The sequence below is a fragment of the Centroberyx gerrardi genome, chromosome 10, assembly GCF_048128805.1.
Source record: "Centroberyx gerrardi isolate f3 chromosome 10, fCenGer3.hap1.cur.20231027, whole genome shotgun sequence".
Classification (NCBI taxonomy): Eukaryota; Metazoa; Chordata; class Actinopteri; order Beryciformes; family Berycidae; genus Centroberyx; species Centroberyx gerrardi.
This window is the reverse complement of record NC_136006.1, coordinates 24,104,139-24,116,464: the sequence shown is the minus strand read 5'-3', so window position 1 is coordinate 24,116,464 and position 12,326 is coordinate 24,104,139. Positions and strand designations below refer to the sequence as shown.

At 57.5% G+C, this 12,326-nt stretch overlaps 24 non-coding genes across 24 annotated transcripts; all 24 read left to right on the top strand.

Annotated features, from left to right (window-relative positions):
- Window positions 1-222: 222 nt before the first annotated feature.
- LOC144540226 (5S ribosomal RNA) lies at window positions 223-341 on the top strand. Its single transcript, XR_013505448.1, has one exon. It is a non-coding gene; the product is annotated as a 5S ribosomal RNA (ribosomal RNA).
- Window positions 342-736: 395 nt separating this feature from the next.
- On the top strand, window positions 737-855 carry LOC144540225 (5S ribosomal RNA). Its single transcript, XR_013505447.1, has one exon. It is a non-coding gene; the product is annotated as a 5S ribosomal RNA (ribosomal RNA).
- Window positions 856-1,247: 392 nt separating this feature from the next.
- On the top strand, window positions 1,248-1,366 carry LOC144540224 (5S ribosomal RNA). Its single transcript, XR_013505446.1, has one exon. It is a non-coding gene; the product is annotated as a 5S ribosomal RNA (ribosomal RNA).
- A 392-nt stretch (window positions 1,367-1,758) lies between these two features.
- Window positions 1,759-1,877, top strand: LOC144540223 (5S ribosomal RNA). The gene has a single exon (XR_013505445.1). It is a non-coding gene; the product is annotated as a 5S ribosomal RNA (ribosomal RNA).
- A 395-nt stretch (window positions 1,878-2,272) lies between these two features.
- On the top strand, window positions 2,273-2,391 carry LOC144540221 (5S ribosomal RNA). The gene has a single exon (XR_013505443.1). It is a non-coding gene; the product is annotated as a 5S ribosomal RNA (ribosomal RNA).
- Window positions 2,392-2,783: 392 nt separating this feature from the next.
- Window positions 2,784-2,902, top strand: LOC144540220 (5S ribosomal RNA). The gene has a single exon (XR_013505442.1). It is a non-coding gene; the product is annotated as a 5S ribosomal RNA (ribosomal RNA).
- Window positions 2,903-3,294: 392 nt separating this feature from the next.
- Window positions 3,295-3,413, top strand: LOC144540219 (5S ribosomal RNA). The gene has a single exon (XR_013505441.1). It is a non-coding gene; the product is annotated as a 5S ribosomal RNA (ribosomal RNA).
- A 392-nt stretch (window positions 3,414-3,805) lies between these two features.
- LOC144540218 (5S ribosomal RNA) lies at window positions 3,806-3,924 on the top strand. Its single transcript, XR_013505440.1, has one exon. It is a non-coding gene; the product is annotated as a 5S ribosomal RNA (ribosomal RNA).
- Window positions 3,925-4,319: 395 nt separating this feature from the next.
- Window positions 4,320-4,438, top strand: LOC144540217 (5S ribosomal RNA). Its single transcript, XR_013505439.1, has one exon. It is a non-coding gene; the product is annotated as a 5S ribosomal RNA (ribosomal RNA).
- Window positions 4,439-4,830: 392 nt separating this feature from the next.
- LOC144540215 (5S ribosomal RNA) lies at window positions 4,831-4,949 on the top strand. Its single transcript, XR_013505437.1, has one exon. It is a non-coding gene; the product is annotated as a 5S ribosomal RNA (ribosomal RNA).
- A 392-nt stretch (window positions 4,950-5,341) lies between these two features.
- On the top strand, window positions 5,342-5,460 carry LOC144541118 (5S ribosomal RNA). The gene has a single exon (XR_013506333.1). It is a non-coding gene; the product is annotated as a 5S ribosomal RNA (ribosomal RNA).
- Window positions 5,461-5,852: 392 nt separating this feature from the next.
- Window positions 5,853-5,971, top strand: LOC144540214 (5S ribosomal RNA). The gene has a single exon (XR_013505436.1). It is a non-coding gene; the product is annotated as a 5S ribosomal RNA (ribosomal RNA).
- Window positions 5,972-6,363: 392 nt separating this feature from the next.
- On the top strand, window positions 6,364-6,482 carry LOC144540213 (5S ribosomal RNA). The gene has a single exon (XR_013505435.1). It is a non-coding gene; the product is annotated as a 5S ribosomal RNA (ribosomal RNA).
- Window positions 6,483-6,874: 392 nt separating this feature from the next.
- Window positions 6,875-6,993, top strand: LOC144541012 (5S ribosomal RNA). Its single transcript, XR_013506227.1, has one exon. It is a non-coding gene; the product is annotated as a 5S ribosomal RNA (ribosomal RNA).
- Window positions 6,994-7,388: 395 nt separating this feature from the next.
- On the top strand, window positions 7,389-7,507 carry LOC144540212 (5S ribosomal RNA). Its single transcript, XR_013505434.1, has one exon. It is a non-coding gene; the product is annotated as a 5S ribosomal RNA (ribosomal RNA).
- A 392-nt stretch (window positions 7,508-7,899) lies between these two features.
- Window positions 7,900-8,018, top strand: LOC144540211 (5S ribosomal RNA). The gene has a single exon (XR_013505433.1). It is a non-coding gene; the product is annotated as a 5S ribosomal RNA (ribosomal RNA).
- Window positions 8,019-8,413: 395 nt separating this feature from the next.
- On the top strand, window positions 8,414-8,532 carry LOC144540210 (5S ribosomal RNA). Its single transcript, XR_013505432.1, has one exon. It is a non-coding gene; the product is annotated as a 5S ribosomal RNA (ribosomal RNA).
- A 392-nt stretch (window positions 8,533-8,924) lies between these two features.
- On the top strand, window positions 8,925-9,043 carry LOC144541007 (5S ribosomal RNA). Its single transcript, XR_013506222.1, has one exon. It is a non-coding gene; the product is annotated as a 5S ribosomal RNA (ribosomal RNA).
- Window positions 9,044-9,435: 392 nt separating this feature from the next.
- Window positions 9,436-9,554, top strand: LOC144540209 (5S ribosomal RNA). The gene has a single exon (XR_013505431.1). It is a non-coding gene; the product is annotated as a 5S ribosomal RNA (ribosomal RNA).
- Window positions 9,555-9,946: 392 nt separating this feature from the next.
- Window positions 9,947-10,065, top strand: LOC144540208 (5S ribosomal RNA). Its single transcript, XR_013505430.1, has one exon. It is a non-coding gene; the product is annotated as a 5S ribosomal RNA (ribosomal RNA).
- A 392-nt stretch (window positions 10,066-10,457) lies between these two features.
- LOC144541011 (5S ribosomal RNA) lies at window positions 10,458-10,576 on the top strand. Its single transcript, XR_013506226.1, has one exon. It is a non-coding gene; the product is annotated as a 5S ribosomal RNA (ribosomal RNA).
- Window positions 10,577-10,971: 395 nt separating this feature from the next.
- Window positions 10,972-11,090, top strand: LOC144540207 (5S ribosomal RNA). Its single transcript, XR_013505429.1, has one exon. It is a non-coding gene; the product is annotated as a 5S ribosomal RNA (ribosomal RNA).
- A 392-nt stretch (window positions 11,091-11,482) lies between these two features.
- LOC144540206 (5S ribosomal RNA) lies at window positions 11,483-11,601 on the top strand. The gene has a single exon (XR_013505428.1). It is a non-coding gene; the product is annotated as a 5S ribosomal RNA (ribosomal RNA).
- Window positions 11,602-11,993: 392 nt separating this feature from the next.
- LOC144540204 (5S ribosomal RNA) lies at window positions 11,994-12,112 on the top strand. The gene has a single exon (XR_013505426.1). It is a non-coding gene; the product is annotated as a 5S ribosomal RNA (ribosomal RNA).
- The last annotated feature ends 214 nt before the right edge of the window (window positions 12,113-12,326 follow it).

Below are 12,326 nucleotides of genomic sequence, written 5' to 3'. Positions count from 1 at the left end.
AACTTATCACAGCATGCATTTGTGTCCCTGCCGTCGCTGAACAGCGCAAATGTAGGGGAGAGAAAAGACTGCGGCCTTGCTCCCGGTGAGCACAACGGCTGAGGGCGTCAATGATAATAGAGGGCAGAGAAATAGGCCCATTTGGTGGCCGGTTTTCAAAGGGCCCTGCAGTAGGCACAGGCTAAGCCGTGTATAAAAGGCCTCCCTGCCGCCGCCTCAATTGCTTACGGCCATACCACTCTGAACACGCCCGATCTCGTCCGATCTCGGAAGCTAAGCAGGGTCGGGCCTGGTTAGTACTTGGATGGGAGACCGCCTGGGAATACCAGGTGCTGTAAGCTTTTTCATCTTTCTAGGCAGCAGAGGGCGCTGCTCCCTCTCCGGGGGAGACAGGGGGCCTCCAACAACAGTGCTGGCCAGCGGCAGTGCAGTCACTTTTGCAGAGGAAGTACAAGGACGACATCACGTCCCGTGTGCCAGCAACAGCTGGCTTTCCCTCGGGGAGGCTGCAAACTTATCACAGCATGCATTTGTGTCCCTGCCGTCGCTGAACAGCGCAAATGTAGGGGAGAGAAAAGACTGCGGCCTTGCTCCCGGTGAGCACAACGGCTGAGGGCGTCAATGATAATAGAGGGCAGAGAAATAGGCCCATTTGGTGGCCGGTTTTCAAAGGGCCCTGCAGTAGGCACAGGCTAAGCCGTGTATAAAAGGCCTCCCTGCCGCCGCCGCCTCAATTGCTTACGGCCATACCACTCTGAACACGCCCGATCTCGTCCGATCTCGGAAGCTAAGCAGGGTCGGGCCTGGTTAGTACTTGGATGGGAGACCGCCTGGGAATACCAGGTGCTGTAAGCTTTTTCATCTTTCTAGGCAGCAGAGGGCGCTGCTCCCTCTCCGGGGGAGACAGGGGGCCTCCAACAACAGTGCTGGCCAGCGGCAGTGCAGTCACTTTTGCAGAGGAAGTACAAGGACGACATCACGTCCCGTGTGCCAGCAACAGCTGGCTTTCCCTCGGGGAGGCTGCAAACTTATCACAGCATGCATTTGTGTCCCTGCCGTCGCTGAACAGCGCAAATGTAGGGGAGAGAAAAGACTGCGGCCTTGCTCCCGGTGAGCACAACGGCTGAGGGCGTCAATGATAATAGAGGGCAGAGAAATAGGCCCATTTGGTGGCCGGTTTTCAAAGGGCCCTGCAGTAGGCACAGGCTAAGCCGTGTATAAAAGGCCTCCCTGCCGCCGCCTCAATTGCTTACGGCCATACCACTCTGAACACGCCCGATCTCGTCCGATCTCGGAAGCTAAGCAGGGTCGGGCCTGGTTAGTACTTGGATGGGAGACCGCCTGGGAATACCAGGTGCTGTAAGCTTTTTCATCTTTCTAGGCAGCAGAGGGCGCTGCTCCCTCTCCGGGGGAGACAGGGGGCCTCCAACAACAGTGCTGGCCAGCGGCAGTGCAGTCACTTTTGCAGAGGAAGTACAAGGACGACATCACGTCCCGTGTGCCAGCAACAGCTGGCTTTCCCTCGGGGAGGCTGCAAACTTATCACAGCATGCATTTGTGTCCCTGCCGTCGCTGAACAGCGCAAATGTAGGGGAGAGAAAAGACTGCGGCCTTGCTCCCGGTGAGCACAACGGCTGAGGGCGTCAATGATAATAGAGGGCAGAGAAATAGGCCCATTTGGTGGCCGGTTTTCAAAGGGCCCTGCAGTAGGCACAGGCTAAGCCGTGTATAAAAGGCCTCCCTGCCGCCGCCTCAATTGCTTACGGCCATACCACTCTGAACACGCCCGATCTCGTCCGATCTCGGAAGCTAAGCAGGGTCGGGCCTGGTTAGTACTTGGATGGGAGACCGCCTGGGAATACCAGGTGCTGTAAGCTTTTTCATCTTTCTAGGCAGCAGAGGGCGCTGCTCCCTCTCCGGGGGAGACAGGGGGCCTCCAACAACAGTGCTGGCCAGCGGCAGTGCAGTCACTTTTGCAGAGGAAGTACAAGGACGACATCACGTCCCGTGTGCCAGCAACAGCTGGCTTTCCCTCGGGGAGGCTGCAAACTTATCACAGCATGCATTTGTGTCCCTGCCGTCGCTGAACAGCGCAAATGTAGGGGAGAGAAAAGACTGCGGCCTTGCTCCCGGTGAGCACAACGGCTGAGGGCGTCAATGATAATAGAGGGCAGAGAAATAGGCCCATTTGGTGGCCGGTTTTCAAAGGGCCCTGCAGTAGGCACAGGCTAAGCCGTGTATAAAAGGCCTCCCTGCCGCCGCCGCCTCAATTGCTTACGGCCATACCACTCTGAACACGCCCGATCTCGTCCGATCTCGGAAGCTAAGCAGGGTCGGGCCTGGTTAGTACTTGGATGGGAGACCGCCTGGGAATACCAGGTGCTGTAAGCTTTTTCATCTTTCTAGGCAGCAGAGGGCGCTGCTCCCTCTCCGGGGGAGACAGGGGGCCTCCAACAACAGTGCTGGCCAGCGGCAGTGCAGTCACTTTTGCAGAGGAAGTACAAGGACGACATCACGTCCCGTGTGCCAGCAACAGCTGGCTTTCCCTCGGGGAGGCTGCAAACTTATCACAGCATGCATTTGTGTCCCTGCCGTCGCTGAACAGCGCAAATGTAGGGGAGAGAAAAGACTGCGGCCTTGCTCCCGGTGAGCACAACGGCTGAGGGCGTCAATGATAATAGAGGGCAGAGAAATAGGCCCATTTGGTGGCCGGTTTTCAAAGGGCCCTGCAGTAGGCACAGGCTAAGCCGTGTATAAAAGGCCTCCCTGCCGCCGCCTCAATTGCTTACGGCCATACCACTCTGAACACGCCCGATCTCGTCCGATCTCGGAAGCTAAGCAGGGTCGGGCCTGGTTAGTACTTGGATGGGAGACCGCCTGGGAATACCAGGTGCTGTAAGCTTTTTCATCTTTCTAGGCAGCAGAGGGCGCTGCTCCCTCTCCGGGGGAGACAGGGGGCCTCCAACAACAGTGCTGGCCAGCGGCAGTGCAGTCACTTTTGCAGAGGAAGTACAAGGACGACATCACGTCCCGTGTGCCAGCAACAGCTGGCTTTCCCTCGGGGAGGCTGCAAACTTATCACAGCATGCATTTGTGTCCCTGCCGTCGCTGAACAGCGCAAATGTAGGGGAGAGAAAAGACTGCGGCCTTGCTCCCGGTGAGCACAACGGCTGAGGGCGTCAATGATAATAGAGGGCAGAGAAATAGGCCCATTTGGTGGCCGGTTTTCAAAGGGCCCTGCAGTAGGCACAGGCTAAGCCGTGTATAAAAGGCCTCCCTGCCGCCGCCTCAATTGCTTACGGCCATACCACTCTGAACACGCCCGATCTCGTCCGATCTCGGAAGCTAAGCAGGGTCGGGCCTGGTTAGTACTTGGATGGGAGACCGCCTGGGAATACCAGGTGCTGTAAGCTTTTTCATCTTTCTAGGCAGCAGAGGGCGCTGCTCCCTCTCCGGGGGAGACAGGGGGCCTCCAACAACAGTGCTGGCCAGCGGCAGTGCAGTCACTTTTGCAGAGGAAGTACAAGGACGACATCACGTCCCGTGTGCCAGCAACAGCTGGCTTTCCCTCGGGGAGGCTGCAAACTTATCACAGCATGCATTTGTGTCCCTGCCGTCGCTGAACAGCGCAAATGTAGGGGAGAGAAAAGACTGCGGCCTTGCTCCCGGTGAGCACAACGGCTGAGGGCGTCAATGATAATAGAGGGCAGAGAAATAGGCCCATTTGGTGGCCGGTTTTCAAAAGGCCCTGCAGTAGGCACAGGCTAAGCCGTGTATAAAAGGCCTCCCTGCCGCCGCCTCAATTGCTTACGGCCATACCACTCTGAACACGCCCGATCTCGTCCGATCTCGGAAGCTAAGCAGGGTCGGGCCTGGTTAGTACTTGGATGGGAGACCGCCTGGGAATACCAGGTGCTGTAAGCTTTTTCATCTTTCTAGGCAGCAGAGGGCGCTGCTCCCTCTCCGGGGGAGACAGGGGGCCTCCAACAACAGTGCTGGCCAGCGGCAGTGCAGTCACTTTTGCAGAGGAAGTACAAGGACGACATCACGTCCCGTGTGCCAGCAACAGCTGGCTTTCCCTCGGGGAGGCTGCAAACTTATCACAGCATGCATTTGTGTCCCTGCCGTCGCTGAACAGCGCAAATGTAGGGGAGAGAAAAGACTGCGGCCTTGCTCCCGGTGAGCACAACGGCTGAGGGCGTCAATGATAATAGAGGGCAGAGAAATAGGCCCATTTGGTGGCCGGTTTTCAAAGGGCCCTGCAGTAGGCACAGGCTAAGCCGTGTATAAAAGGCCTCCCTGCCGCCGCCGCCTCAATTGCTTACGGCCATACCACTCTGAACACGCCCGATCTCGTCCGATCTCGGAAGCTAAGCAGGGTCGGGCCTGGTTAGTACTTGGATGGGAGACCGCCTGGGAATACCAGGTGCTGTAAGCTTTTTCATCTTTCTAGGCAGCAGAGGGCGCTGCTCCCTCTCCGGGGGAGACAGGGGGCCTCCAACAACAGTGCTGGCCAGCGGCAGTGCAGTCACTTTTGCAGAGGAAGTACAAGGACGACATCACGTCCCGTGTGCCAGCAACAGCTGGCTTTCCCTCGGGGAGGCTGCAAACTTATCACAGCATGCATTTGTGTCCCTGCCGTCGCTGAACAGCGCAAATGTAGGGGAGAGAAAAGACTGCGGCCTTGCTCCCGGTGAGCACAACGGCTGAGGGCGTCAATGATAATAGAGGGCAGAGAAATAGGCCCATTTGGTGGCCGGTTTTCAAAGGGCCCTGCAGTAGGCACAGGCTAAGCCGTGTATAAAAGGCCTCCCTGCCGCCGCCTCAATTGCTTACGGCCATACCACTCTGAACACGCCCGATCTCGTCCGATCTCGGAAGCTAAGCAGGGTCGGGCCTGGTTAGTACTTGGATGGGAGACCGCCTGGGAATACCAGGTGCTGTAAGCTTTTTCATCTTTCTAGGCAGCAGAGGGCGCTGCTCCCTCTCCGGGGGAGACAGGGGGCCTCCAACAACAGTGCTGGCCAGCGGCAGTGCAGTCACTTTTGCAGAGGAAGTACAAGGACGACATCACGTCCCGTGTGCCAGCAACAGCTGGCTTTCCCTCGGGGAGGCTGCAAACTTATCACAGCATGCATTTGTGTCCCTGCCGTCGCTGAACAGCGCAAATGTAGGGGAGAGAAAAGACTGCGGCCTTGCTCCCGGTGAGCACAACGGCTGAGGGCGTCAATGATAATAGAGGGCAGAGAAATAGGCCCATTTGGTGGCCGGTTTTCAAAGGGCCCTGCAGTAGGCACAGGCTAAGCCGTGTATAAAAGGCCTCCCTGCCGCCGCCTCAATTGCTTACGGCCATACCACTCTGAACACGCCCGATCTCGTCCGATCTCGGAAGCTAAGCAGGGTTGGGCCTGGTTAGTACTTGGATGGGAGACCGCCTGGGAATACCAGGTGCTGTAAGCTTTTTCATCTTTCTAGGCAGCAGAGGGCGCTGCTCCCTCTCCGGGGGAGACAGGGGGCCTCCAACAACAGTGCTGGCCAGCGGCAGTGCAGTCACTTTTGCAGAGGAAGTACAAGGACGACATCACGTCCCGTGTGCCAGCAACAGCTGGCTTTCCCTCGGGGAGGCTGCAAACTTATCACAGCATGCATTTGTGTCCCTGCCGTCGCTGAACAGCGCAAATGTAGGGGAGAGAAAAGACTGCGGCCTTGCTCCCGGTGAGCACAACGGCTGAGGGCGTCAATGATAATAGAGGGCAGAGAAATAGGCCCATTTGGTGGCCGGTTTTCAAAGGGCCCTGCAGTAGGCACAGGCTAAGCCGTGTATAAAAGGCCTCCCTGCCGCCGCCTCAATTGCTTACGGCCATACCACTCTGAACACGCCCGATCTCGTCCGATCTCGGAAGCTAAGCAGGGTCGGGCCTGGTTAGTACTTGGATGGGAGACCGCCTGGGAATACCAGGTGCTGTAAGCTTTTTCATCTTTCTAGGCAGCAGAGGGCGCTGCTCCCTCTCCGGGGGAGACAGGGGGCCTCCAACAACAGTGCTGGCCAGCGGCAGTGCAGTCACTTTTGCAGAGGAAGTACAAGGACGACATCACGTCCCGTGTGCCAGCAACAGCTGGCTTTCCCTCGGGGAGGCTGCAAACTTATCACAGCATGCATTTGTGTCCCTGCCGTCGCTGAACAGCGCAAATGTAGGGGAGAGAAAAGACTGCGGCCTTGCTCCCGGTGAGCACAACGGCTGAGGGCGTCAATGATAATAGAGGGCAGAGAAATAGGCCCATTTGGTGGCCGGTTTTCAAAGGGCCCTGCAGTAGGCACAGGCTAAGCCGTGTATAAAAGGCCTCCCTGCCGCCGCTTCAATTGCTTACGGCCATACCACTCTGAACACGCCCGATCTCGTCCGATCTCGGAAGCTAAGCAGGGTCGGGCCTGGTTAGTACTTGGATGGGAGACCGCCTGGGAATACCAGGTGCTGTAAGCTTTTTCATCTTTCTAGGCAGCAGAGGGCGCTGCTCCCTCTCCGGGGGAGACAGGGGGCCTCCAACAACAGTGCTGGCCAGCGGCAGTGCAGTCACTTTTGCAGAGGAAGTACAAGGACGACATCACGTCCCGTGTGCCAGCAACAGCTGGCTTTCCCTCGGGGAGGCTGCAAACTTATCACAGCATGCATTTGTGTCCCTGCCGTCGCTGAACAGCGCAAATGTAGGGGAGAGAAAAGACTGCGGCCTTGCTCCCGGTGAGCACAACGGCTGAGGGCGTCAATGATAATAGAGGGCAGAGAAATAGGCCCATTTGGTGGCCGGTTTTCAAAGGGCCCTGCAGTAGGCACAGGCTAAGCCGTGTATAAAAGGCCTCCCTGCCGCCGCCTCAATTGCTTACGGCCATACCACTCTGAACACGCCCGATCTCGTCCGATCTCGGAAGCTAAGCAGGGTCGGGCCTGGTTAGTACTTGGATGGGAGACCGCCTGGGAATACCAGGTGCTGTAAACTTTTTCATCTTTCTAGGCAGCAGAGGGCGCTGCTCCCTCTCCGGGGGAGACAGGGGGCCTCCAACAACAGTGCTGGCCAGCGGCAGTGCAGTCACTTTTGCAGAGGAAGTACAAGGACGACATCACGTCCCGTGTGCCAGCAACAGCTGGCTTTCCCTCGGGGAGGCTGCAAACTTATCACAGCATGCATTTGTGTCCCTGCCGTCGCTGAACAGCGCAAATGTAGGGGAGAGAAAAGACTGCGGCCTTGCTCCCGGTGAGCACAACGGCTGAGGGCGTCAATGATAATAGAGGGCAGAGAAATAGGCCCATTTGGTGGCCGGTTTTCAAAGGGCCCTGCAGTAGGCACAGGCTAAGCCGTGTATAAAAGGCCTCCCTGCCGCCGCCGCCTCAATTGCTTACGGCCATACCACTCTGAACACGCCCGATCTCGTCCGATCTCGGAAGCTAAGCAGGGTCGGGCCTGGTTAGTACTTGGATGGGAGACCGCCTGGGAATACCAGGTGCTGTAAGCTTTTTCATCTTTCTAGGCAGCAGAGGGCGCTGCTCCCTCTCCGGGGGAGACAGGGGGCCTCCAACAACAGTGCTGGCCAGCGGCAGTGCAGTCACTTTTGCAGAGGAAGTACAAGGACGACATCACGTCCCGTGTGCCAGCAACAGCTGGCTTTCCCTCGGGGAGGCTGCAAACTTATCACAGCATGCATTTGTGTCCCTGCCGTCGCTGAACAGCGCAAATGTAGGGGAGAGAAAAGACTGCGGCCTTGCTCCCGGTGAGCACAACGGCTGAGGGCGTCAATGATAATAGAGGGCAGAGAAATAGGCCCATTTGGTGGCCGGTTTTCAAAGGGCCCTGCAGTAGGCACAGGCTAAGCCGTGTATAAAAGGCCTCCCTGCCGCCGCCTCAATTGCTTACGGCCATACCACTCTGAACACGCCCGATCTCGTCCGATCTCGGAAGCTAAGCAGGGTCGGGCCTGGTTAGTACTTGGATGGGAGACCGCCTGGGAATACCAGGTGCTGTAAGCTTTTTCATCTTTCTAGGCAGCAGAGGGCGCTGCTCCCTCTCCGGGGGAGACAGGGGGCCTCCAACAACAGTGCTGGCCAGCGGCAGTGCAGTCACTTTTGCAGAGGAAGTACAAGGACGACATCACGTCCCGTGTGCCAGCAACAGCTGGCTTTCCCTCGGGGAGGCTGCAAACTTATCACAGCATGCATTTGTGTCCCTGCCGTCGCTGAACAGCGCAAATGTAGGGGAGAGAAAAGACTGCGGCCTTGCTCCCGGTGAGCACAACGGCTGAGGGCGTCAATGATAATAGAGGGCAGAGAAATAGGCCCATTTGGTGGCCGGTTTTCAAAGGGCCCTGCAGTAGGCACAGGCTAAGCCGTGTATAAAAGGCCTCCCTGCCGCCGCCGCCTCAATTGCTTACGGCCATACCACTCTGAACACGCCCGATCTCGTCCGATCTCGGAAGCTAAGCAGGGTCGGGCCTGGTTAGTACTTGGATGGGAGACCGCCTGGGAATACCAGGTGCTGTAAGCTTTTTCATCTTTCTAGGCAGCAGAGGGCGCTGCTCCCTCTCCGGGGGAGACAGGGGGCCTCCAACAACAGTGCTGGCCAGCGGCAGTGCAGTCACTTTTGCAGAGGAAGTACAAGGACGACATCACGTCCCGTGTGCCAGCAACAGCTGGCTTTCCCTCGGGGAGGCTGCAAACTTATCACAGCATGCATTTGTGTCCCTGCCGTCGCTGAACAGCGCAAATGTAGGGGAGAGAAAAGACTGCGGCCTTGCTCCCGGTGAGCACAACGGCTGAGGGCGTCAATGATAATAGAGGGCAGAGAAATAGGCCCATTTGGTGGCCGGTTTTCAAAGGGCCCTGCAGTAGGCACAGGCTAAGCCGTGTATAAAAGGCCTCCCTGCCGCCGCCTCAATTGCTTACGGCCATACCACTCTGAACACGCCCGATCTCGTCCGATCTCGGAAGCTAAGCAGGGTTGGGCCTGGTTAGTACTTGGATGGGAGACCGCCTGGGAATACCAGGTGCTGTAAGCTTTTTCATCTTTCTAGGCAGCAGAGGGCGCTGCTCCCTCTCCGGGGGAGACAGGGGGCCTCCAACAACAGTGCTGGCCAGCGGCAGTGCAGTCACTTTTGCAGAGGAAGTACAAGGACGACATCACGTCCCGTGTGCCAGCAACAGCTGGCTTTCCCTCGGGGAGGCTGCAAACTTATCACAGCATGCATTTGTGTCCCTGCCGTCGCTGAACAGCGCAAATGTAGGGGAGAGAAAAGACTGCGGCCTTGCTCCCGGTGAGCACAACGGCTGAGGGCGTCAATGATAATAGAGGGCAGAGAAATAGGCCCATTTGGTGGCCGGTTTTCAAAGGGCCCTGCAGTAGGCACAGGCTAAGCCGTGTATAAAAGGCCTCCCTGCCGCCGCCTCAATTGCTTACGGCCATACCACTCTGAACACGCCCGATCTCGTCCGATCTCGGAAGCTAAGCAGGGTCGGGCCTGGTTAGTACTTGGATGGGAGACCGCCTGGGAATACCAGGTGCTGTAAGCTTTTTCATCTTTCTAGGCAGCAGAGGGCGCTGCTCCCTCTCCGGGGGAGACAGGGGGCCTCCAACAACAGTGCTGGCCAGCGGCAGTGCAGTCACTTTTGCAGAGGAAGTACAAGGACGACATCACGTCCCGTGTGCCAGCAACAGCTGGCTTTCCCTCGGGGAGGCTGCAAACTTATCACAGCATGCATTTGTGTCCCTGCCGTCGCTGAACAGCGCAAATGTAGGGGAGAGAAAAGACTGCGGCCTTGCTCCCGGTGAGCACAACGGCTGAGGGCGTCAATGATAATAGAGGGCAGAGAAATAGGCCCATTTGGTGGCCGGTTTTCAAAGGGCCCTGCAGTAGGCACAGGCTAAGCCGTGTATAAAAGGCCTCCCTGCCGCCGCTTCAATTGCTTACGGCCATACCACTCTGAACACGCCCGATCTCGTCCGATCTCGGAAGCTAAGCAGGGTCGGGCCTGGTTAGTACTTGGATGGGAGACCGCCTGGGAATACCAGGTGCTGTAAGCTTTTTCATCTTTCTAGGCAGCAGAGGGCGCTGCTCCCTCTCCGGGGGAGACAGGGGGCCTCCAACAACAGTGCTGGCCAGCGGCAGTGCAGTCACTTTTGCAGAGGAAGTACAAGGACGACATCACGTCCCGTGTGCCAGCAACAGCTGGCTTTCCCTCGGGGAGGCTGCAAACTTATCACAGCATGCATTTGTGTCCCTGCCGTCGCTGAACAGCGCAAATGTAGGGGAGAGAAAAGACTGCGGCCTTGCTCCCGGTGAGCACAACGGCTGAGGGCGTCAATGATAATAGAGGGCAGAGAAATAGGCCCATTTGGTGGCCGGTTTTCAAAGGGCCCTGCAGTAGGCACAGGCTAAGCCGTGTATAAAAGGCCTCCCTGCCGCCGCCTCAATTGCTTACGGCCATACCACTCTGAACACGCCCGATCTCGTCCGATCTCGGAAGCTAAGCAGGGTCGGGCCTGGTTAGTACTTGGATGGGAGACCGCCTGGGAATACCAGGTGCTGTAAACTTTTTCATCTTTCTAGGCAGCAGAGGGCGCTGCTCCCTCTCCGGGGGAGACAGGGGGCCTCCAACAACAGTGCTGGCCAGCGGCAGTGCAGTCACTTTTGCAGAGGAAGTACAAGGACGACATCACGTCCCGTGTGCCAGCAACAGCTGGCTTTCCCTCGGGGAGGCTGCAAACTTATCACAGCATGCATTTGTGTCCCTGCCGTCGCTGAACAGCGCAAATGTAGGGGAGAGAAAAGACTGCGGCCTTGCTCCCGGTGAGCACAACGGCTGAGGGCGTCAATGATAATAGAGGGCAGAGAAATAGGCCCATTTGGTGGCCGGTTTTCAAAGGGCCCTGCAGTAGGCACAGGCTAAGCCGTGTATAAAAGGCCTCCCTGCCGCCGCCGCCTCAATTGCTTACGGCCATACCACTCTGAACACGCCCGATCTCGTCCGATCTCGGAAGCTAAGCAGGGTCGGGCCTGGTTAGTACTTGGATGGGAGACCGCCTGGGAATACCAGGTGCTGTAAGCTTTTTCATCTTTCTAGGCAGCAGAGGGCGCTGCTCCCTCTCCGGGGGAGACAGGGGGCCTCCAACAACAGTGCTGGCCAGCGGCAGTGCAGTCACTTTTGCAGAGGAAGTACAAGGACGACATCACGTCCCGTGTGCCAGCAACAGCTGGCTTTCCCTCGGGGAGGCTGCAAACTTATCACAGCATGCATTTGTGTCCCTGCCGTCGCTGAACAGCGCAAATGTAGGGGAGAGAAAAGACTGCGGCCTTGCTCCCGGTGAGCACAACGGCTGAGGGCGTCAATGATAATAGAGGGCAGAGAAATAGGCCCATTTGGTGGCCGGTTTTCAAAGGGCCCTGCAGTAGGCACAGGCTAAGCCGTGTATAAAAGGCCTCCCTGCCGCCGCCTCAATTGCTTACGGCCATACCACTCTGAACACGCCCGATCTCGTCCGATCTCGGAAGCTAAGCAGGGTCGGGCCTGGTTAGTACTTGGATGGGAGACCGCCTGGGAATACCAGGTGCTGTAAGCTTTTTCATCTTTCTAGGCAGCAGAGGGCGCTGCTCCCTCTCCGGGGGAGACAGGGGGCCTCCAACAACAGTGCTGGCCAGCGGCAGTGCAGTCACTTTTGCAGAGGAAGTACAAGGACGACATCACGTCCCGTGTGCCAGCAACAGCTGGCTTTCCCTCGGGGAGGCTGCAAACTTATCACAGCATGCATTTGTGTCCCTGCCGTCGCTGAACAGCGCAAATGTAGGGGAGAGAAAAGACTGCGGCCTTGCTCCCGGTGAGTACAACGGCTGAGGGCGTCAATGATAACAGAGGGCAGAGAAATAGGCCCATTTGGTGGCCGGTTTTCAAAAGGCCCTGCAGTAGGCACAGGCTAAGCCGTGTATAAAAGGCCTCCCTGCCGCCGCCTCAATTGCTTACGGCCATACCACTCTGAACACGCCCGATCTCGTCCGATCTCGGAAGCTAAGCAGGGTCGGGCCTGGTTAGTACTTGGATGGGAGACCGCCTGGGAATACCAGGTGCTGTAAGCTTTTTCATCTTTCTAGGCAGCAGAGGGCGCTGCTCCCTCTCCGGGGGAGACAGGGGGCCTCCAACAACAGTGCTGGCCAGCGGCAGTGCAGTCACTTTTGCAGAGGAAGTACAAGGACGACATCACGTCCCGTGTGCCAGCAACAGCTGGCTTTCCCTCGGGGAGGCTGCAAACTTATCACAGCATGCATTTGTGTCCCTGCCGTCGCTGAACAG